At 47.8% G+C, this 18,253-nt stretch overlaps 1 protein-coding gene across 2 annotated transcripts in view; it reads right to left on the bottom strand.

Annotated features, from left to right (window-relative positions):
• The window catches only part of EXT2 (exostosin glycosyltransferase 2), a 145,293-nt gene that overhangs the window by 95,487 nt on the left and 31,553 nt on the right, over window positions 1-18,253 (bottom strand). The window lies entirely within an intron of this gene.

Raw genomic sequence — 18,253 nt, 5'->3', positions numbered from 1 at the left:
CAAAAGACCCAGAATAGCCAACACAATAGTGAAGGAGAAGAGCAAACTCGGAGCACTGATGCTACCCAACGCCAAGACTTACTACAAAGCTAGAGTCATCAAGACGGTGTGGAGTTGGTGAAAGACGAGACAGACAGACCAATGGAACAGAACAGAGAGTCCAGAAATAGACCGATATAGTCAACGATACTGGGGCCTTCTTTTCTAACTTATCTGACAATTTTTACAGAAAAGTCAGCATCCATTCTTTGCTCCCTTGTTATTTTATGGGGGGAAAAAACTTATCTTCCCAGTTAGACTAAAAATTCACTAGCGCCCACGTAATGGCAAGGACTGAAGACACCGGCCAGTAGATACCGCAGATCGGGGGCACGGGCTTCTCTGGGTCTCACAGCCGCTTTAAGTGGGGTCCTGCAGCTCCTCAGAGTAAGGCTCAAGTGTCGTGGGAACCAGGGTGGTTTAAGGAATGGAACGCCATCTTCAATGTCACAGCTCACTTTTCCCAACAGCAGCCACAGAGCGGGCGAGACTTGGCTGAGCCAGAAGAGCCTCTATTTTAAGCCGTGTGGCTCCAGGGGACAGCTGAGAACCATTTTCAACGCAGCCACGCCCAGTGCAAGATCTAATGTATCACGCCTTCCAGAACAAACTTTTGCTCTTCTCCTAGGAGCTCACAGAAGGCCCAATGGTTCTTGCTAGGAATTAATATCTCCTAAGTCTTAGTCTCAACTTTATTTTTACCTTATCCCACATTCTCAGCCTTCTAAAAATATATCAGAATTTAGAATCCACAGGTCTGCTGTTGCTGTTTCGTCTTATTTAAAACAATCTCTACCCAGTTGGCATCTAGGTAACGAAAATTTAAAAAAATCACCGTAATATTAATCCACAGTTACAAACTCCGTGCCGGACTAAATGGGCCCTCTTCCTCTTTCTCGCCTTCTCGGGACTTTGGGACGTGCTCTCAGGACTCCCCCTTGGCTGGCTGCAGAGTGCTCACCCCTTTACATCTAACTTTCTCCACTCCTAGCATTTTTGTTAACTCTCCCTTAATTTCCCCGCTTTGAGCCCATTTTCCTGGCGCTGAGCTGAAGTCGTCTTTCCATCGTCCTCCAGGCCACGCCTCCCTAGCATGCTCCAAGAATTTCTGAAGCTCTCTCAACGTCAGCAACAGCCCATCCCCGTCTCAACAGATGGACACACGACTTCCCCTTTGTGTAGCTTAACGTCGAGGAGTTCCACATCTCATTCTCACACCCCAAACTCTAAGTCATTCAAAGGTTAGGAAAACAAGCAAGTGCGTGGACCAGTACTCAAATCCCATTCGGAAACAGAGCTGGCTGGAAAATTCCCCAAGGCCCATATATAAGCACATGTCATCCGTCTCGAAGCAAAGATTTCCTTCTGTTCATCTCCAGGCTCAGTATTTATATTTGTGGGAAGTAATTAAAGAATTAACATGCAGTTAGTTCCACTTGTCACTAGAGAAAATGGCTACAGCATAGATTCCTTAGTAATCACAAAAATGTGAGGGAGAGGTCTGAACGACGGCGTGCACGGCAACACGTTCTTACGGCAAAAGAGTGTGCTCGCTAAGTTCACAAGCGTTTTTAAACGGACCAGGGCCAGTATGTAGTTACAAGCTCTTTACACCACACATGGCATCAGATTACATGGTTGATTCCTATAAAGAACTTAAAATCTGAGTTATTGTCAGAAAAAGGATGCAGAAAAAGAACCAGAACATGGGACAAAGAGAGGTAAGTGAAGAACGAGGATTTCAAACTCCTTTCTTTCTCTAAGTCATGCAGTAGGGTTTAGAATAGGAGACGTGAAAACAGAAAATGAAGGCAAGGAGAAGCCACCTAGAAACCACCAATACAGCAATGTCCCCAAAGCCAAACCCACCTCAGAGTAAAAGGCAAATGCCCTGGAGAAAGGGCAACAGAGGCGAACGTGGTGCACGGTTAATTCTGCCTCCAGCATTTCCGCTGCTGACGATGACCTACTGTGCGTTCCCCCCAGAAGAACATCAGCTCCCCCAGGCAGGGAATTTCACCTGCTTTGTTAACCAGCGCACCCGCGGCACCCAGAACAGTACCCAGGACAAGGCAGGAGCTCAGCAAACGTCGGACTCAATGGGGCCCTTACTATGTACCAGGCACTACGGTTGGGTGCTTCGCCCATCCTAACTTATTTAATTTTCACAACCTAAGCACAATATCCCTGTTTTAGACGAGAAAATGGCACCCTGAATGCCCCCCGGGGCTTCCTGGTCCTGCTTTCTCTAGACTTCCCAACTTAACTCCGGTGAAACGAGCACGCGCTGAGCTGTGGTCGGGCACAGCCCACGACTCCAAGATGCCTAACCCTCTACGAAGCTCACCTTCTCCAGAAGCCCCTCTCCCAGCCAGACCCTACACGCTCTCAACCAGTTTAAGAGAGGTATTTAAACTCGGGCCCAACACAGACGCAAGGACCGCTGTAAGTTTACTTCGGTGATGCTGGGGGACCCTTCTGAGAACAACTATGTAACCAAGAAGTTTCCGGAACGCCATTTAGGGAGTAGTTGTCTAGACAACATAATATCCAACTTCACCCTTGATCTCTTCCATTAGTTATTATGATATGTTAAGAGTGAGTCCTTACTAAGGGGTTGTAAAAATAAACGTGATAAAATGGAGACATCTGAAGGCAAGTGACTTGTCCGAAGTCACACACTGAGAATCAGTGAGAGGACGGGATGAAAACAGATGCAAAGACAACCAAAGCACCACCTCCCTCTCCTGCCGTTCCTGGCACTCACGCGCCTTTCTCCAGGGGGAGGCTCAGCTCAGCACCCTCGCCAGTTACTTTCCTCGGAGGGGAGGGGGTCCCACCTCATCTGAAAAGTAGCTGAGCTGCTCAGATACAAGAAACTACTTCATTAAAGGTAAACCTCATCTCTCAAGCCCCAAAATAAAAAACGTTAAATGCCCCAATAACGTCGACAAATTTGCTATAGAAAAACAATGCAGAGTACAAGAAAAAAAGGTCCATAAAATACAGATGTCCTGGCCCGGCCCAGGTTAGCCCGTTAGTAATTAACGTACCATTATGGCATGCTGTTAACGAGTGCGGGAATAGTCCACTCTCTTCTACCTTTGGATACACAGAGAAAATTCTGAAGAGAATATTTACATATTTTACAGAAGACAGACTTAGAAGCCTGTTTCTCCCTAGTTTTCAGAACTTGTGCTCTGGCTATCAACATTCTGGAAAACATAAATGAAGTAGTTAAGGCCAAGGAGACAGGGTTTCTGTCATTAAACACAAACAAAAAAACTGTTCAACAGATTTCTTCTTTATTTCAATTCACTGCTAAATTAACCATCAACCTGACTGATTCCCAGGGCCAGGAATGCAGGAATGTACACGTAGGAGTGGGGGAGGGGTGGGGGATCCAGACGATGTCTCTCGGGGAGGCGACAGAGCAGGCACGCATGGTTACAAGGATAAGTTAACAATCTCTCTTTATGGATAGGAGCACACTATTCTCATATATCTATTTCCTCCGCCACTCTCCATTCCTCTTGCTCCAAGTTAACCATCTTGAGTGACACGGGTTTAAAAACGAAGACTCATTTTTATCACAAATAAGAGGTTTTCTGCGTTATTAAGTCTTTAAATTCTCAAGTATTTTTAAAGTCCTAACGCTCTCAACCTAGTGCATAATCCTATACTTTTAACCTTCCCTTCCTGTAATTAAAACATGAGTTGTGATATTCAAAATTTCAATTAAAAAAAACTCACGTCTAATAATCTTTGCATTAATATGGCAAAACAAAATAAAAACTGAGCTTTTATAAGGCTTAATAAACTCTTTTAATAACATAGGTATTGTCCTGTTACAATTAGGGACCATGATATACGTCCTGCGCCACTGGATGGTGTCCAGGGCCAAGCCACCTGGAGAATTCCAAGTCCAGCCGGGGGCCAGTTCCCGGGGTTCGGAGTGCCAGCAGCGAGGCAGCAGGAAAGCACGGCTCCTCCCGCGCCGCAGTCTTGGACATCCACCACCGCGACTGCGCACGCCTGGTGAGAAGCTGAGCACAGACTTACGAGAAAGCATCCGGAAGTGGATTCACAGTGAGGAGCCAAACCCCTTCCATCTCAGCCGAGCCACTAAATGGCAGCCACGGCCTGTGCCTCTCGTACCGTCCACAGACACTGCTATGGTCTGGACTGTGTCTCCTCCAAGTTCCTATGCTGAAGTCCTAACCTCCAGGACCTCGGATGTGACCCTATCTGAAGTCAGGGCCTTCAGGAGGTGACTAAGTTAAAATGAGGTCATTCGGGGGGCCCTAAGCCAATCTGACTGGTGTCCTAATAAGAAGGGGGGATTGGGACCCACGGAGAGACATCGGTGCATGTGCACAGAGAGACGACATGTGAAGAGACAGCAAGAGGGCAGCCACCTGCCAGCCAAGGAGACAGGGCCCAGGGGACGCCTTGATATTGGACTTCCAGCCTGCAGAACCATGAGAAAATAACTTTCTGTTGTTTCAGTCACCAACTCCATAGCGTAGCAGCCCCAGCAGATATACAGACAGTACCCGCCTCCCCCTTCAGACTGTCGGCCGCGAGAGCAGGACCATCGCCCGCGCAGCTCTGAATCGTGGACAGTATCTTACCTAACGTGGGCACTGTATAAATGTTGTAGATGATTCTAATAGCTCAAAAGGTGCTCTAACAAAGAAAGACAGAGCTTTATAAATAAACTTGGTACTTTGTAATCACGTGCCACAAATTCTTCCCAACCCAAGTCTGCCACTTAAGCTTTGTAACCTCGGGCCATGCGCTAGCCTCTAAGGTTCACTTACCTCTTTTATAAAAATGAGAGTAACAAACACCTCGTCAGGTTTTCATGAGGAAGCTCCCAAAACAGTTCCAGACACAGGAGTTCACGTAAACGTTAATTCTCCGCTTCACTTTGCCGACTGGGATATGGGACTCCTGACCACACTCATGAAAGTGCTCACGACTGCAGAAGATGACAGGGTGAAAGCAGGCCTGGCTCTCTGCACACCTGCAGGAAACTCGACCGCTGCTCCGACGGAGACCTGTCAGAGCGTCCTTTCTGCCAAAGAGTACCAGCAATTCTATTTGAATTCTAGAAAAGCAGAGGACCCCAACGGAGACCATGTGCTCCTTTTCTAAGCTAAAGACGTCAAGAGTAGAAGCAGCATTTTCCACTCAATATTCTTAGAATGAGAAGTTCCATTTCTTGCCAAAGAAACTCTACTGAAGTCACCTAATACCCATGGGTCCCTGGATTTGCCTCTCAATACCAAAGCTTTCACTCCTGTTCCCCAGGCAGGAAGCCCAGCAGATGTGTAAGGGCAATCCAGGCTCTTTCTAAGTCTTCTTACCAGATCTAGTTTTTCCAGAAGGTAGAATGGAATCAAGACGGCAGTGAGGGTGCGGCTGGGCTCTCCTCCAAGCAGGGCTGTCTGATCTGGAAGCATCAGCATTGAACACGTGAGCCCCTGACACTTTCACTATCCCAGCTTCACCATTAATTATGCTCCCGGACACCAGAGATGGCTGTGATTTGCATGTTTTAGCCCTATTTTGAAGAAAACTTCTTTCGACATACATGCTACTCGGGGCAAGTGAGAAGGGCATAAAGGAGCTAGAAGGTCGGGGAGGACTTAGAACACTCGCAGGGAAGGCTCAGATGCTATGATCTCCTGCCCTATGGGAACCAAGAAGGGACGGAGGAGGAAAAGGGGCAGCCTGAGTCGTGTTTCTTGACATATGACAGACAGCTCCCGAAATAGAAAGCCATACGTTTCCTGTCCCAGGGGGACCACCTTCAAATATGTCAATGTTCTAAGGGTGGATCAGTTTTCCCAACTGCTGAGCCCCGCTGTGCAGAGAGATCCCAAGCAAAACACCAGCCTCTGCCGGGGAGCCTTTGAGGCGGCAGGCGCCGTGAGCAGTTCAAAGGCAAGGCTGGCCGGGGCTGGCACCTCCAAGAGCCACAGAGGTGAAAGGTTACTAAAGCAGGAGCCACTGACCAATAAAACTGTGTTTGGTCAAACTTTCGCAGCAAAGAGACTCAAGACTCGTTTCTGCTGTGCCCAATTTTCTGAGTTATCCACACCTCTGAGCCCCACTCCTCCCCAGGTCAGATGAGGGAGCTTCTTTAGTGATTAGCCACCAACCAGCTCTCCCTCCTGGCTGGTTCCCTGGAACAGGTGAAAGGAGGATTGGAAACCTTTAATCAAGATCTGTCATCAAAAATAAATAAATAAGAGCCCAACCTGGGTCAGCCAGTCGTAAGGCATCTGCCTGGGGTGAGAGTCCCAGGTTTGCTACGGCAAAACCAGGAGAATGCAAGCACAGGGCTGTCTGATCAGAGAAGGCAACCAGAACACAAGCCTCGCTGAGGCAGGCGCCCTGGAAAGGCCCGTCCCTTTTAATTAGGGGACACACACACTCACACACACACACACACACAGGATGCCAAGGGACCAAGCACAGAACTCTGAGGCTTTTAAGCTCTCATCACGTGCCACGTCAGGGCAATGTTCCCTCCTCTGTTCTGTCTCCCATGGACCAACAATTGCAGAGATCGTCTCTGGCAGGTTCCTTTTCTTCTGGCTGTGGATGCTAACTCAGCAGTCGGGTCACATGGGAGTCACTGTTCCTACACATTCCCAGAAAAAGAGAAACTGAGAACGGTGGGGTCCAATGCCATTTTCTCACCATTTCCCACTGCTCCACCTGACCACAGGCACGTGAGACCCCTTAAGCTGCCTGCTGCTGGAAAGCTCCATCTTCTGATTGAGGGGTCTTAAGACAAGCTCTCCTGCTGATCCCGAGTAGAAACCCCAATGCATGTTCCCCAAAGTGGGACTCGGAACAGAGGGAGAAGCTTGAAATAGCTACAACTTTGTCGGTGGTTCTCATTTTCCCTCTGCCCCTTCTCTGCTGAAGGATGACACACGCCTACGAGTAAGAGCAGCTGAGGTTCATCAAGGCAGGGACTCTCAAGAGAATCCATGTCCCCACCTCCCACCCCAGAAAGCACTGAAGAATATAAGTGGGAACCAGAGAGGTACGAGAAGTTTGAAAATCCCCACAGGGAATTCTGATCCCTCCCTCACATCACAGTTAAAAACTGCTATGGGAGCTGATAAGACAGCTGAAATCCTTCTTTTCTCCAGTCTCTAATCTCTAAGTTACACCAAAAAGATTTCCAAAGATTATGCCTGCTGTTATGTCATATGTAAAGTTGCCTACGACTTGCTGGACAGAGAGATGTGGGGAATCTACAGGCGGGCCCACTGCTCCCTGCACACTGCACTGCAGGCCCCGAGTGTGTCACTCACACCCCGCAGCGTGTGACCAGCTTCCAGGCCTTCTCCTTCCTGTCAAATGCCAAAAGGCCTCAGCGCCAAACTCAGAAACCCAACTCTTCCTAAAATACAAACGATACATACGTAAGATCATCCAGACCCGGTCCAATGAACCTGAAAGTTAAAAACACTTCAATACCTACGCGGACTTCAAATACTTGACGAGCAACCACTTGCTCCTTTTAATAAAAACTACTGGAATCTGAAGGACAGCAAGCAAACTGCTCTCCTACTATGAGAGTCCACATCAAAATGGGAAGTAAGTACACATTTAAATATAACAAATCAGCCTTTAACTTACAAGGAGGGAGAGAGAAGTGTATTGCCAGAAATGGCTTCCATGGAACTCCTCTGTACCAGTCCTGGTCTGATTCAGTATTCAAGGTCTTTAAGTGAAGAGAAAGGAAATAAACATATGTGATGGTCTTACCCTCCCAAGAACAGGAGCATGGAATTATAAGATTGTATGATTATAAAACTGAAAATTATGCCTTGCCAAAAATAATTATGCAACTCCAAGTTCTCTCAACCTCTGCAATGCTGAGGGAGACAGAATATACAGAAATATATAATAATCTATATTGCTATTTATAAACACAGACAGAAACCCTATGATCAGTTGAACCCTTACTGCAGACTTGAAAACAGTGAATTCTTTACCAAACACATCAACTTTATAATTTACAAGTTATTGTTCTGTAAACAAATCTGAATATTTTTCTAAGTGGGTCTATAACGAATTCACAAAAGCTACGGTGCATTTCCTGTAACGAGCAATTATTTCTCCAAAACGCTTCGTAAAGAGTCCCACCCAGTGGGAAGCCAGCCCCAGAGAGTCAGACAATTTTTATATAGGCTGCAAATTAATATTTAACACTTTTATTAGAGAGGCCATTTCCTGAAGCAATGCCCCATATTGGGGCCTCGTTACAAGGGATTAACCCCCGGTTCACTTCAGGAACAGCCAAGGTTTGCATGGCCAACAGACGCCCAGGGAGCAAACCGTGACCCCGCCACTGACCCTGACCCCTCAAGGAGGCTGTGGAACGAAGACTGTTCATAATCACATATTTACTGAGAACTCCAGTATCCTTAAATTATTTGTTAAATATTTTTAATAAGTTTGTTAAAATTATACCATAAGCAATAACACCCAGTTCATTAAACGTAAGCTAATTACAAGATAGCAATTTAGTCCCCAGAAATGTATAAAAAAGTAGCTCTATCACTTTGGAATTTGGGGCATTTTATTTTGTTTTACTGCTCATTTGGTTTTTATACCTAATTACTCTCCCCACAGGAGCTACACGAGCAATAAAACAAACCCGTATTTTTTACTGTTTGCTCAATGAAAATCATCAATCCTAGATCAACAGCTATCTAATTTGACTAACTTACTACAAAAATTCCTTGCTTTTGCCTCAACCTCAAATTAAGTGGCTGTTTTAAATTGAACACACTTGCAAAACTGGTCGTCCAAAATTATATGATAAAAGAAAAATAACGTGTTTGTGCCAAAGGGTGCAAAGCAGTTAAAAATATATATCCACTGGATTTTGCTTGTCTCTACTAACCTCTTCCTAAAAGCTTTCGTTGGGAGAAGAGCAGGCGGACACAAAGAACACTCTGAGGGCATACTCCACTGGCCCCAGCCCCTCTGGAAATCAAGGCTGGAAAGCCGAAAGGGCATATTCCACCCACCCCAGGCCCTTTGGAAACCAAGGCTGGAAAGCCGAAAGTATAAGGATGCACTTTTTGAAATGCCTGGAAAAACATTCTGGTCAGGAGATGCCAGAGATTTTGAGGCTCCCATCAAGCCGCTGGCCTTGATCCAGGTAATGGTTTTTCCTTCCCCTCAGCTGTCTGTTGCTGCAAGAGTTTTCCCGCAAAGAAAGAAAGGAAAAGTGGTAGCAGAGAGGGAGGAGCCGCTCCAGTCCATCTCGCCGTAACCGAGAGGGGAAAAAGCCACGTATGGCAGGCTGACATTTACAGAGGCCCTGGCGTGGCCATGAGGCACTTGGGGGGATTTCTGGGGGTTAGCAAGCTAGTCTAAAATGGGCGGCAGGGCAGACTGATGAAAGTCCCTTTAAATTTGATAACAGTGATGCCGTGGACTCAGAGACAGCACGCTGGAGCTGGCAAAGACATGCGAGCAGAGGTGTAGCCCGTCAGGCGGCCTTGGGGGAAAAAATCCATCGTAAACCTGGCTCCCTGACCCTCAGGGCTGCCCAGCCCACTTGCTGAAGCTTGCAAGCACAACCGCCAGTGGAATGGCCTTTCTAATCAGGGGATAAATATAAAAGCCCTTGGAAAAGTCTCGCTGGCCTACCCCTCTGCCCTGCCCCCACCAACCAAGAGAGAAATTGATCCGGCCGCCAGCGAGGCTCTGGACCTGCGGAGGTTAATCACTGGCTCATCTTTTCCCTCCAAACCCGGCCGCCCAACCGAGCCCTCTGCCTGGCGTTCTTCCTCCATTTTAATATCAGAAGTTTCACACGCCTGCCTGAGCTCCTGGCCTCGGCGGAAAGGCCCATATAGCTGTCAGCAAACTGATAAGAACCTTAAAATGACTCCGCAGGGCCTCTTTATAAAGAAGAGCCGAAGAAGCCCATAAAGAAAGAGGGCAGGGGCCACGGAAACCAGCCGCTCACACTGTTTTAACGTGGCATTAAAATGAGCCGCAGATTTATGGCAGTGTTTTAGCCCCTGGCCCGAATCACCTGGGGGATGAAGCGCTCGGCTCCAAACTCCACTGGGATTTGAAATCCGGGATGGAGCTGGCTAGAAAGGGATGGGGGAAGGGAGGCAGAGGCAGCAGGAGAGAAGGGGAAAAGGCAAGAAGCAGGGCGAACCAGGAAAATCACATGACGGACCCCACTCTGCCTTCAGGAGGATGCACAGCTGCTTCTCAAAGAGAGCGGACCGGGCCTCTTAAACTCACAGAAAAGGTTCCTTTATTTTTATTTACTTCATACCTAGTAAACTACAACTGTTCACCACCCAAATGTCAATTCTGATTTGAACTTTTCCCTTCAATTTTTTAATTTCTTAGTTCAAAAAATGAATGAAATCATGATGTGGCAGAGAACACATTAGAGGAGGGAAAAAAAGACTCAGGATACAATTTTTTGGTAAGCCCTTTATCCAAATGTGCCCCTGAATTTTTTTTCAAGGCCAGCTAGAGAACCACTGGTGTTAATAAACCATCCTGACGGGAACAGAGAGGCGACCCCCGCTCCATGCCGGGACAGAGGACACCAGCCCCACAGGAAGAAACGCTCTTTCAAGTTTCCAAGCCCAGACGCAAAAGCCTCATACAGCCGCGTGGGTGGCTCACTGTGGTCCCTTACGACCCAGTTCCCCTCCAGGGGGCTCTCCCACACACCCAGGCCCCCAGGCGCTCTCCCGAGTGAAGCGCAGCGCGGAGCAGGCAGCCCACCCCAGAGCTTCAAGGGCATGACGTCATCTCATCAATAAGACCCCGGCAGTGCTGCCGGGCCCAGGTCTGAGCCCAGAGTACTGAAGCTCAGGAAGGCTAAGTAACTCGCCCACAGTCACACGGCTGGCAGACAGACGGCAGTTCAGAATTCGAATTCAGGTCTCTCCAACTCAAAAGCCCACATGCTCTCCGCTACCAACATTTTGCCAACTTTCTGGACTGGGAGCCATACTGAGAAACACGCAAATACATTTTCTACTTCAACTCGCTACAGGTATACGTACGTAACTGAAACACGGTTTTCAGGAAATACTCACTCTTACTACGTAAGATGCTGTTTTCCTTTTTATTATATTTCATTTCTTAAAAATAAAATGCCAGTCATGACACACTGAATTGACTTCACGATCTGCTAACAAATCGTGACCCTCAGTCTGGAAAATACCACAGGACACAAGGCCACAAAAAGAAACAGAATCCCCGCGTGGGGGGTCAGAGACCTGGGAGCCGGCGAGGCCCAGCTCTGGCCCTAACAAGTCCCTCTCGAGACGACCTGAGCTACGGCTTGTCGTCCACCTTCCCCTCCTTCTAACTCTCTACCAGGTTTGCTGCTGGTATTCGAAGGCGCCCCGGGCGGCTCCATCGTTCCTACTGCGTCTTTCTCACGGAAGCCAGGCTCCGGGCGGAGGCCAGTACCCCACAGCATCCTCTCCTCCCATCTGAGGCTTCCCAGTCCCGGAGGCTGCCTTCACCTCCCGCTCCCTTCCTGACTCCACAGCACAACCGAGGGACAGCACTTCTGGCCTTTTAGTCTGTGTATTAGGGAAAGCACTCTCCCCAGCAACCTGAGGGCCTTTCTTCAAGACGGGATCTGTGCCCCTTTCTTAGAATCTCTCTCCATTAGTCTATACAACACTAGGAACAACGCGGGTACTTCATACGGTTATTTGATTTGCGTTATGAAACTGAGGACTCTCATTCTCCTAAATCTCGAGAATATTTAGGAGGGCTAGGAAAAGTCAGCAAACCAATTAAAACTAGCATCACGACAATGAGCAAGCATTTAGAGACCACGCTCCGTACCACTCATTTACGTCTGCCCTGGACGAGGGTTGCCAAGGCTGCCAAGGAAAGCCGCTGTACGGTCTCTCCATCCAGACTGCGAGGATTTAAGTCTCAGAAGCTCTACAAAACAACTGCAAATCAGCCCAAACCTTAAAGACAGGAAAATTTATTCACAGGCCCCAGTGCACCATAAATTTGAGACAGTTCTATTAAAATGCTTTTCTTGGCTTCCCATCAGATACTTGGCAAAAGTCTTTTTCCAATAAGGTTCTTAATACCAAAGTTGAAAAAAAGTTAAACACATAAAAACGTTCTTCCTTAAGAGTTCCAATTAAACGGGTCCTTATTTTCTCCCGCTTTAAACAGCGTACACGGACTGGTCTCCTGGACAATATGGATGCATACGTTCAGGAAAACTCAAACACAAAGTATACGGTGCCATTAAAAAAAAATTATGAAATTCAAAATATCCCATCAAGTGACTACATTCGTCCCCGAGGCTCTCCCATTGGCCACAGAGCCTGGCTCTGAGTCAGAACCACAGATGTCTGTTTCACAGGAAGACCTCCAGGGATCAGGTCAATGGATTCTGTTGAAGAAAGTGATCCAGTAGCTTTTTTTAGGGCAAGTACGAAAGCAGAGATTGGAAAACACAGCTCGGAGCGACACGCTGGGCCTGGAGAGTGGGGGAGGAGAGGAGGCAGGGAGTATGTGGCATTTTTTAAACAGCCCTGAGAGTTCAGTTTCTGTACATAAAAAAAATTTCAATTTCACAGTAGGGGGAAAAAGAATGACAGACATTACAATATCGATCCTGGAAATGAGAAGTGAAATCTTTTCCACATTCTTCATAATATATTTCCAGGAAGTGTCCAGTCCTAAATGTCTCAAGCAACCAGTTTTTTGAGAAGACTAGCCAATAAGCAGTTAGTGTGAATGACTGGGAAGTTCATCCTGACTTTTAGCCCCAATCCAGGCCACACAGCTCTGTGATTTGAATAAAACTGGAGGCAGCAAAACAGAGTGCGCTCCCTGTCTGGCCCTCACATATGATGTGGACTCGGGAGGGTTACTTTATGTCTCTTTATTCTCCGTTTTCTCACATTAAAAAACTCAGATTCTTCTTCTAACTACTGTCTTCAGAGTTTGCTTTGTAAACTGATGTGTGTGTGGTGGCGGTGGGGGGGGGGGGGGGAGTCAGGGAGAAAGGACCCAGACCGCTGCGTAACTGTCAGTGGACATAACCATCAAGCCACCAGCACTGGGAACCCTCAGAGAATACGCCGTCTGGGCTGCTGAGGTTTCCAGACATCAGAGGGTTTACACCTTTACGTGAATCACAAAACGCTTTGGAAAAATAAAAACTGAAAACATTTTAGACAGAAAACTTTTTAAAATATATTACACAAGAGCCAATACTTTAAATATACATATATGCTAAACAACATTTAAACCTTCACTTCAAGATTCCAGGGCATCACCAAGAATAGCAGGGTCTGTATTTCCTCAATTTCAGGATGCCTCATCAATAACAGCTTTAGGGGGAAGGAACAGAAACTGTCCTCAGTGTTCAAATTGATGGTAAGACTCACTTGGATGTCAGAAATCTGAAATATGAAAACCAAACACACACATATTTCTTTGAATTGAGGAATTCTGCCATCTTACAATGATACACCCGGGATGCAGTGAAGCTGAAAGCTGTCAGCCATAAATCCGACATGCTGAGAGCTCTATTTTTAAAACTGCGTTTTTTCAGGCCAGACTGGCAGATGACCCATCTCAGAAACACTCACTTGTGTCTTTCTCCTCTTCGAATTTGTGACTTCTAAACTACTATGGGTACCCAAACTGGCTAATTCGATGTGTCGATGTTATGTGTAAATAAGAGCCTCATTTTAGGGGCCCTCTATGAACGAAGGGCGTGAACTCTGGTGGACACACACGTCTGCCGTGTTCTGTGCTCTCCTCTGCTCTCTCCTTTATCGCAGCCAGGCCCCACTACAGTCCTGGGAGAAGGGGGGACCACGTGCCTAGGGTTTTATTTTCTTCAATAGATGTGTTCTGCCTTTTTCTTACTCAGTCCATTTTATCTTCGAGTACTCCTCTGCAGCACATATATTCGGTAGGCATAGCAGGAAAATATGAAGGCAAATTGAGACGGGTCAATGGAATACACTGAAAAGAAACTAATATTTTAAGTGACCCAGTGTTAAAGGCGAGAGCAAAAAGAAGACGCTGAATGTTTCTGCCACCTCCAAGGCTCCTAGTCAATTGAGTACAAAGAAGAGTTCAAAGGCAAGGCAGGCTCCTGACTTCCACCTCCTGGTGTGGCTGAGGTCAGAGGTCACTGCTGGTGGAGCCACTGACCAATAAAAGAATGTTTGGAGACTCCACTCAACAGATAGACTGGGGATCCATTTACACCTTCCTCCCTGTGGACGCAAACATTTCTGACTATCCAGTCCAGTGTCTGTCCAGCCCTCTGAGATCCCAGACTGCTCTCTTGTTCACTGTGATTCAGGTGAGACTAGAGATACGAATGTTCCTTTTGACCAGAGAAAAATATTTAGTTGCGTACTTCTTCCTGCCTTCCAGTGTGAGAAAGACGGCTGATGGGACCCTCCATCGTAAGGCCGACCTCAGATGCTACCCCCCAGTAAACCTGTCCCTGACATTAGCCCCCGCCGCCCCCTCCATGTCAGACTCCAACGTACTCTGAAGATGTGCACACGTTCTCAGCCTTCTGTGTGCTTACGCTCATCTATCCCCAAGACGAGCGCCGGGCCTCTGTGAGCGGGGATCACAGAGACTGTACTATCTCCCATTGTCTCCCCTTGGGGGAACAACACTTAATTAGGGCTTCACTAAACTAATTGACTAATTAATTTAGCTCATAGGACAATAAAAGGCAGACTGGTAAGTTGGCTTTATACTGCTACAATTATTCTCCTCTACTAATTGAAAGAACCGGTTTTTAACTTACCCACGAAAAAAACCCGTAAGCCAACCTAGCCTGTCCGATGCCACGTTCGCCGGCCCTCTCGCTGTGGGCCTTCAGCAGATGACAGACACAGGCTGTACTTAGCTCAACCGCAGCTCTCCCTCCGGGCTCTAGCCCTGTACTTCACGCGACGGCTGCCTCACCGCCACAGCTACGGGCAGGAGGAACATTTCAGGACTTTTCCTTGCCAGGCAAGGTGTCTTGCTCCCTCGCTGCAGCCTAATTCCCAAGTCACGAGGACTTCCACCTCTGCGTTCCTCAGTCAGACTGCATGAATCTGATCCCCTGTATGAACTGATCCTGAACTGGAAAAGCTGCAAAACGTTACTGCAACACCTTCATCGCCAGGATCCCAGCCCACATTTTGGGGTCAGTTCAGAAACTTTAGCTCTATTCCATGGAGGGAGAGCAAAACCCTGTGCTCAGCACTGTTTCTTCCTCGTCGGAAAGAACCAGTCTCTGGAGAGCTGAGGAAGAACAATGTCAGCGTGAAGCCCCAGAGGAGCGCGCGGCATTTAGGATCTCTCCGAAACATTTCAACAGTCGGAAGGAAAATGAGTCACTTCAAAGTGGATGGAGACCTCTGCTGGCTACCAGTGTGCGTGCAGCTCCTTAAGCTGGTTCTGAGTCGCTCAGCCAGAAAATCAGACCCCATTCCTCAGTCTCAGCTCATCATTGTGACACATCAACCAGGGCCCCTGAGGGGTCAACTACAGATGCAGCAGGTTTTCCCCTAAAAGTTTATGCCTGTCTTACAGAAGGATCCAAGCTGGATCTCCCTGAGGAGAACTCACTAAGGTGTACAAACTTTCCGGAACCAGGTGTATGCTATTGTTTCAGTTACTGCTGCCAAAGACAGGTTAAACGGAAGGACGGTGAACAGAGGGCAAAAGGACAAGCACATTCTGGAAAGGGTCCTAAAGAACTCCCTCTTAGAGAGATGAGGCCTTGCCTATCAACAGCACAGTGGCTTCCGATCGCAGCAACGCTGCCCCATGGGGACGCTGAGCCACATCTAGAGACATTTTTGGCTGTCACAACATCGGAGGAGGAGAGGGTGCTCCTGGCACCTCACAGTTGAACCTAGTCATCCTTTATACCTGCCTGGGAATTACTTCAACCAGACCCTCTCACCCCGAGTTGAGATCAGCCCAGCCTGGGTCATTTCTGGAACACAATGTTGGGAGAAAGGAGAGCCCGACTGAAGCAGGCACTGCAGCTTTAGAGGGTCTGAAGGCAGCTGCAGAAAGGGGCGTCACAGGGCAGGAGAGACGCTGAGAAAGGCAGGCGGGAAAGGGCAGCACCGCCCTTCTCTGCAAGCTGACATGACGGAGGGTGCTCAACACAGGGGAGGTCGCTGGCCCTCGGGACGAGGTGTTCAGGGGGAGAAGAGATGACCTCTTAATTACCACTGTTGTCAAGGACAGGAATAGTCCTGCAAAGGACAAGAGTTTCAGAGAGTTTTTAACCACTGAACGGAACAGGAGAGATGGTCTGGCCAATTCCTTCATCCATAAATGAGGAAATGAAAGCCAGGGGGCTTCGGTGACCTGTCACGGCCATACAATTAACAGGGACAGAACCAGGGCTCAAACCCAAGTCTTATATCTCTCTGAAGCCAAATAAACTAAAAGCACACTGTTTGAAATGGCCCTTATTCACTCTGTCATAACAGTTCTATGATTCTGAAGATGCCCAGCCACGCCCCCGTGAACAGAGTTCTTCAGGCTGCCATAGGTACTCTGCTCCAAAACCCAAATGATTCTCCTGCCAGCACGAAAGTGGTGGGTTTTTTCCTGGCCTTCCTAGACTAGAGTCTAGTAAAAGATGGCATCTGATTCAGCAGATGGTTCTCTACTCAGTTACGTTAATAGATCAAGATGCCATAAAAAGAAACCCAGGAGCGCAAACACCAGGCCTCTTGAAGAAGCATTTTTCCTACATAAGTTGTAAGAACCACAGGTTTGGATTAAGAATCTAGAGATCTCTGGACTGATTTTCTAATTCACTAAAGCCCAGACAAGGTCAGCAGTTAGGTAACAACTGGGAAGCACAGAAACTTAAAATAAACACGAGTATGCTGCGAAAAGACTACGGCGAGGCTGAAAGCAACCTGGGATTTGTTTTCAAATCAGAACGCCAAAACGCTTCACAGATGAGCTTACTGAGGTCCAGAGAAGGCAAATCCGTGGCCAAGGGCACAGAGATGGCGACCAGCCGAGCTGGCGTTCCACCCAGGCAGTCTAGGGTAAGAACCTAGATATTTAATATTGCGCGATGCAGCCGTCCCTTTGGTTTAAAAAGCTCAGTATCATAACAGAGCGGGGACTGAATCACTCCACTAACTTTCCCTCCCTCTTAAAACCTTAAAATGACAATGAAGGTGAATTTTTAAAAACTGAGGCACAATCACTCTAAGATAAAGAGGATGGGAGATGAGCTAACAGCAACGAAATGTGGAAGCTGAACTGCAGGAGGAGGCGTGACAGCCGACTCTACAGGCCCGAGAAAGCTCATCCTTAATCAGCCGGCAAAATGCTGAGTTCCGCGGCGGGGCCCGGCGGGGCAGCAGGAGGCGGACTGAAAATGCACTTCAGCAGCCCATTCCACAGCCAGGGGGCCACCCTGCCCTCACCCGGACAGAGGCCTGAGACCCCTACTCTGGAAGGTCGCATACAGGCTCTCTGCCTGTGGGTGGGTACAGACCAAAACAGGGGGTGCGGGGGACAGGCACACACTTAACGCTGAGGGCCCGCCAAACCTCTTCTCCGCTCATCTCCTGCAAGGATAATTGTGATAAAAATAAAAACTTTTAAAATCCTTAAAAAAAGAAAAAACAAGCACAGTACCAATATTGGGATAGTCTTTAATTTTTTTTTTTTCACCTTGTTGGACATTTAAGCCCAACTGAATTTCTCTCAGGAGAAAGGAAGGGAAGCAGGACTAAACGGGACACCCAGTGGAGCGTGTCAGACAGTGAGGAGCCGCCCAGGGGGCATCACAAGGTGGGAGAGAAACTCGGGGAGGGGGCAGGAGCCCAGCAGCTCTTCTAGGGCGGGGGGGCCACTTATGGACGGAGGTCGTCTGAACTGGGGACTGAGGCCAGCTGAGACCACATTCCAGGGTCGACAGCAACTCAGACCATCACCCTGACATGTCCCGGCTTCCACGGCTGTCCTCGTCACTACAACCATCACCTGCTCTGAAAACAACCTTCCGAAGAAGTTCAGCTTCCCATCCAGAACACCGTGCTACTCAGGAGCATTCGCAGATCCCCGACAGTTAGTATTTCAAACCTTATTTGATGCGACTCCCCTGACACTCTTTTCTTCTGTTCAG

Source organism: Equus caballus, chromosome 12, assembly GCF_041296265.1.
Source record: "Equus caballus isolate H_3958 breed thoroughbred chromosome 12, TB-T2T, whole genome shotgun sequence".
NCBI classification, from domain to species: Eukaryota; Metazoa; Chordata; class Mammalia; order Perissodactyla; family Equidae; genus Equus; species Equus caballus.
The sequence above is the reverse complement of the archived record's forward strand: the minus strand, read 5'-3'. Positions and strand labels throughout refer to the sequence as shown.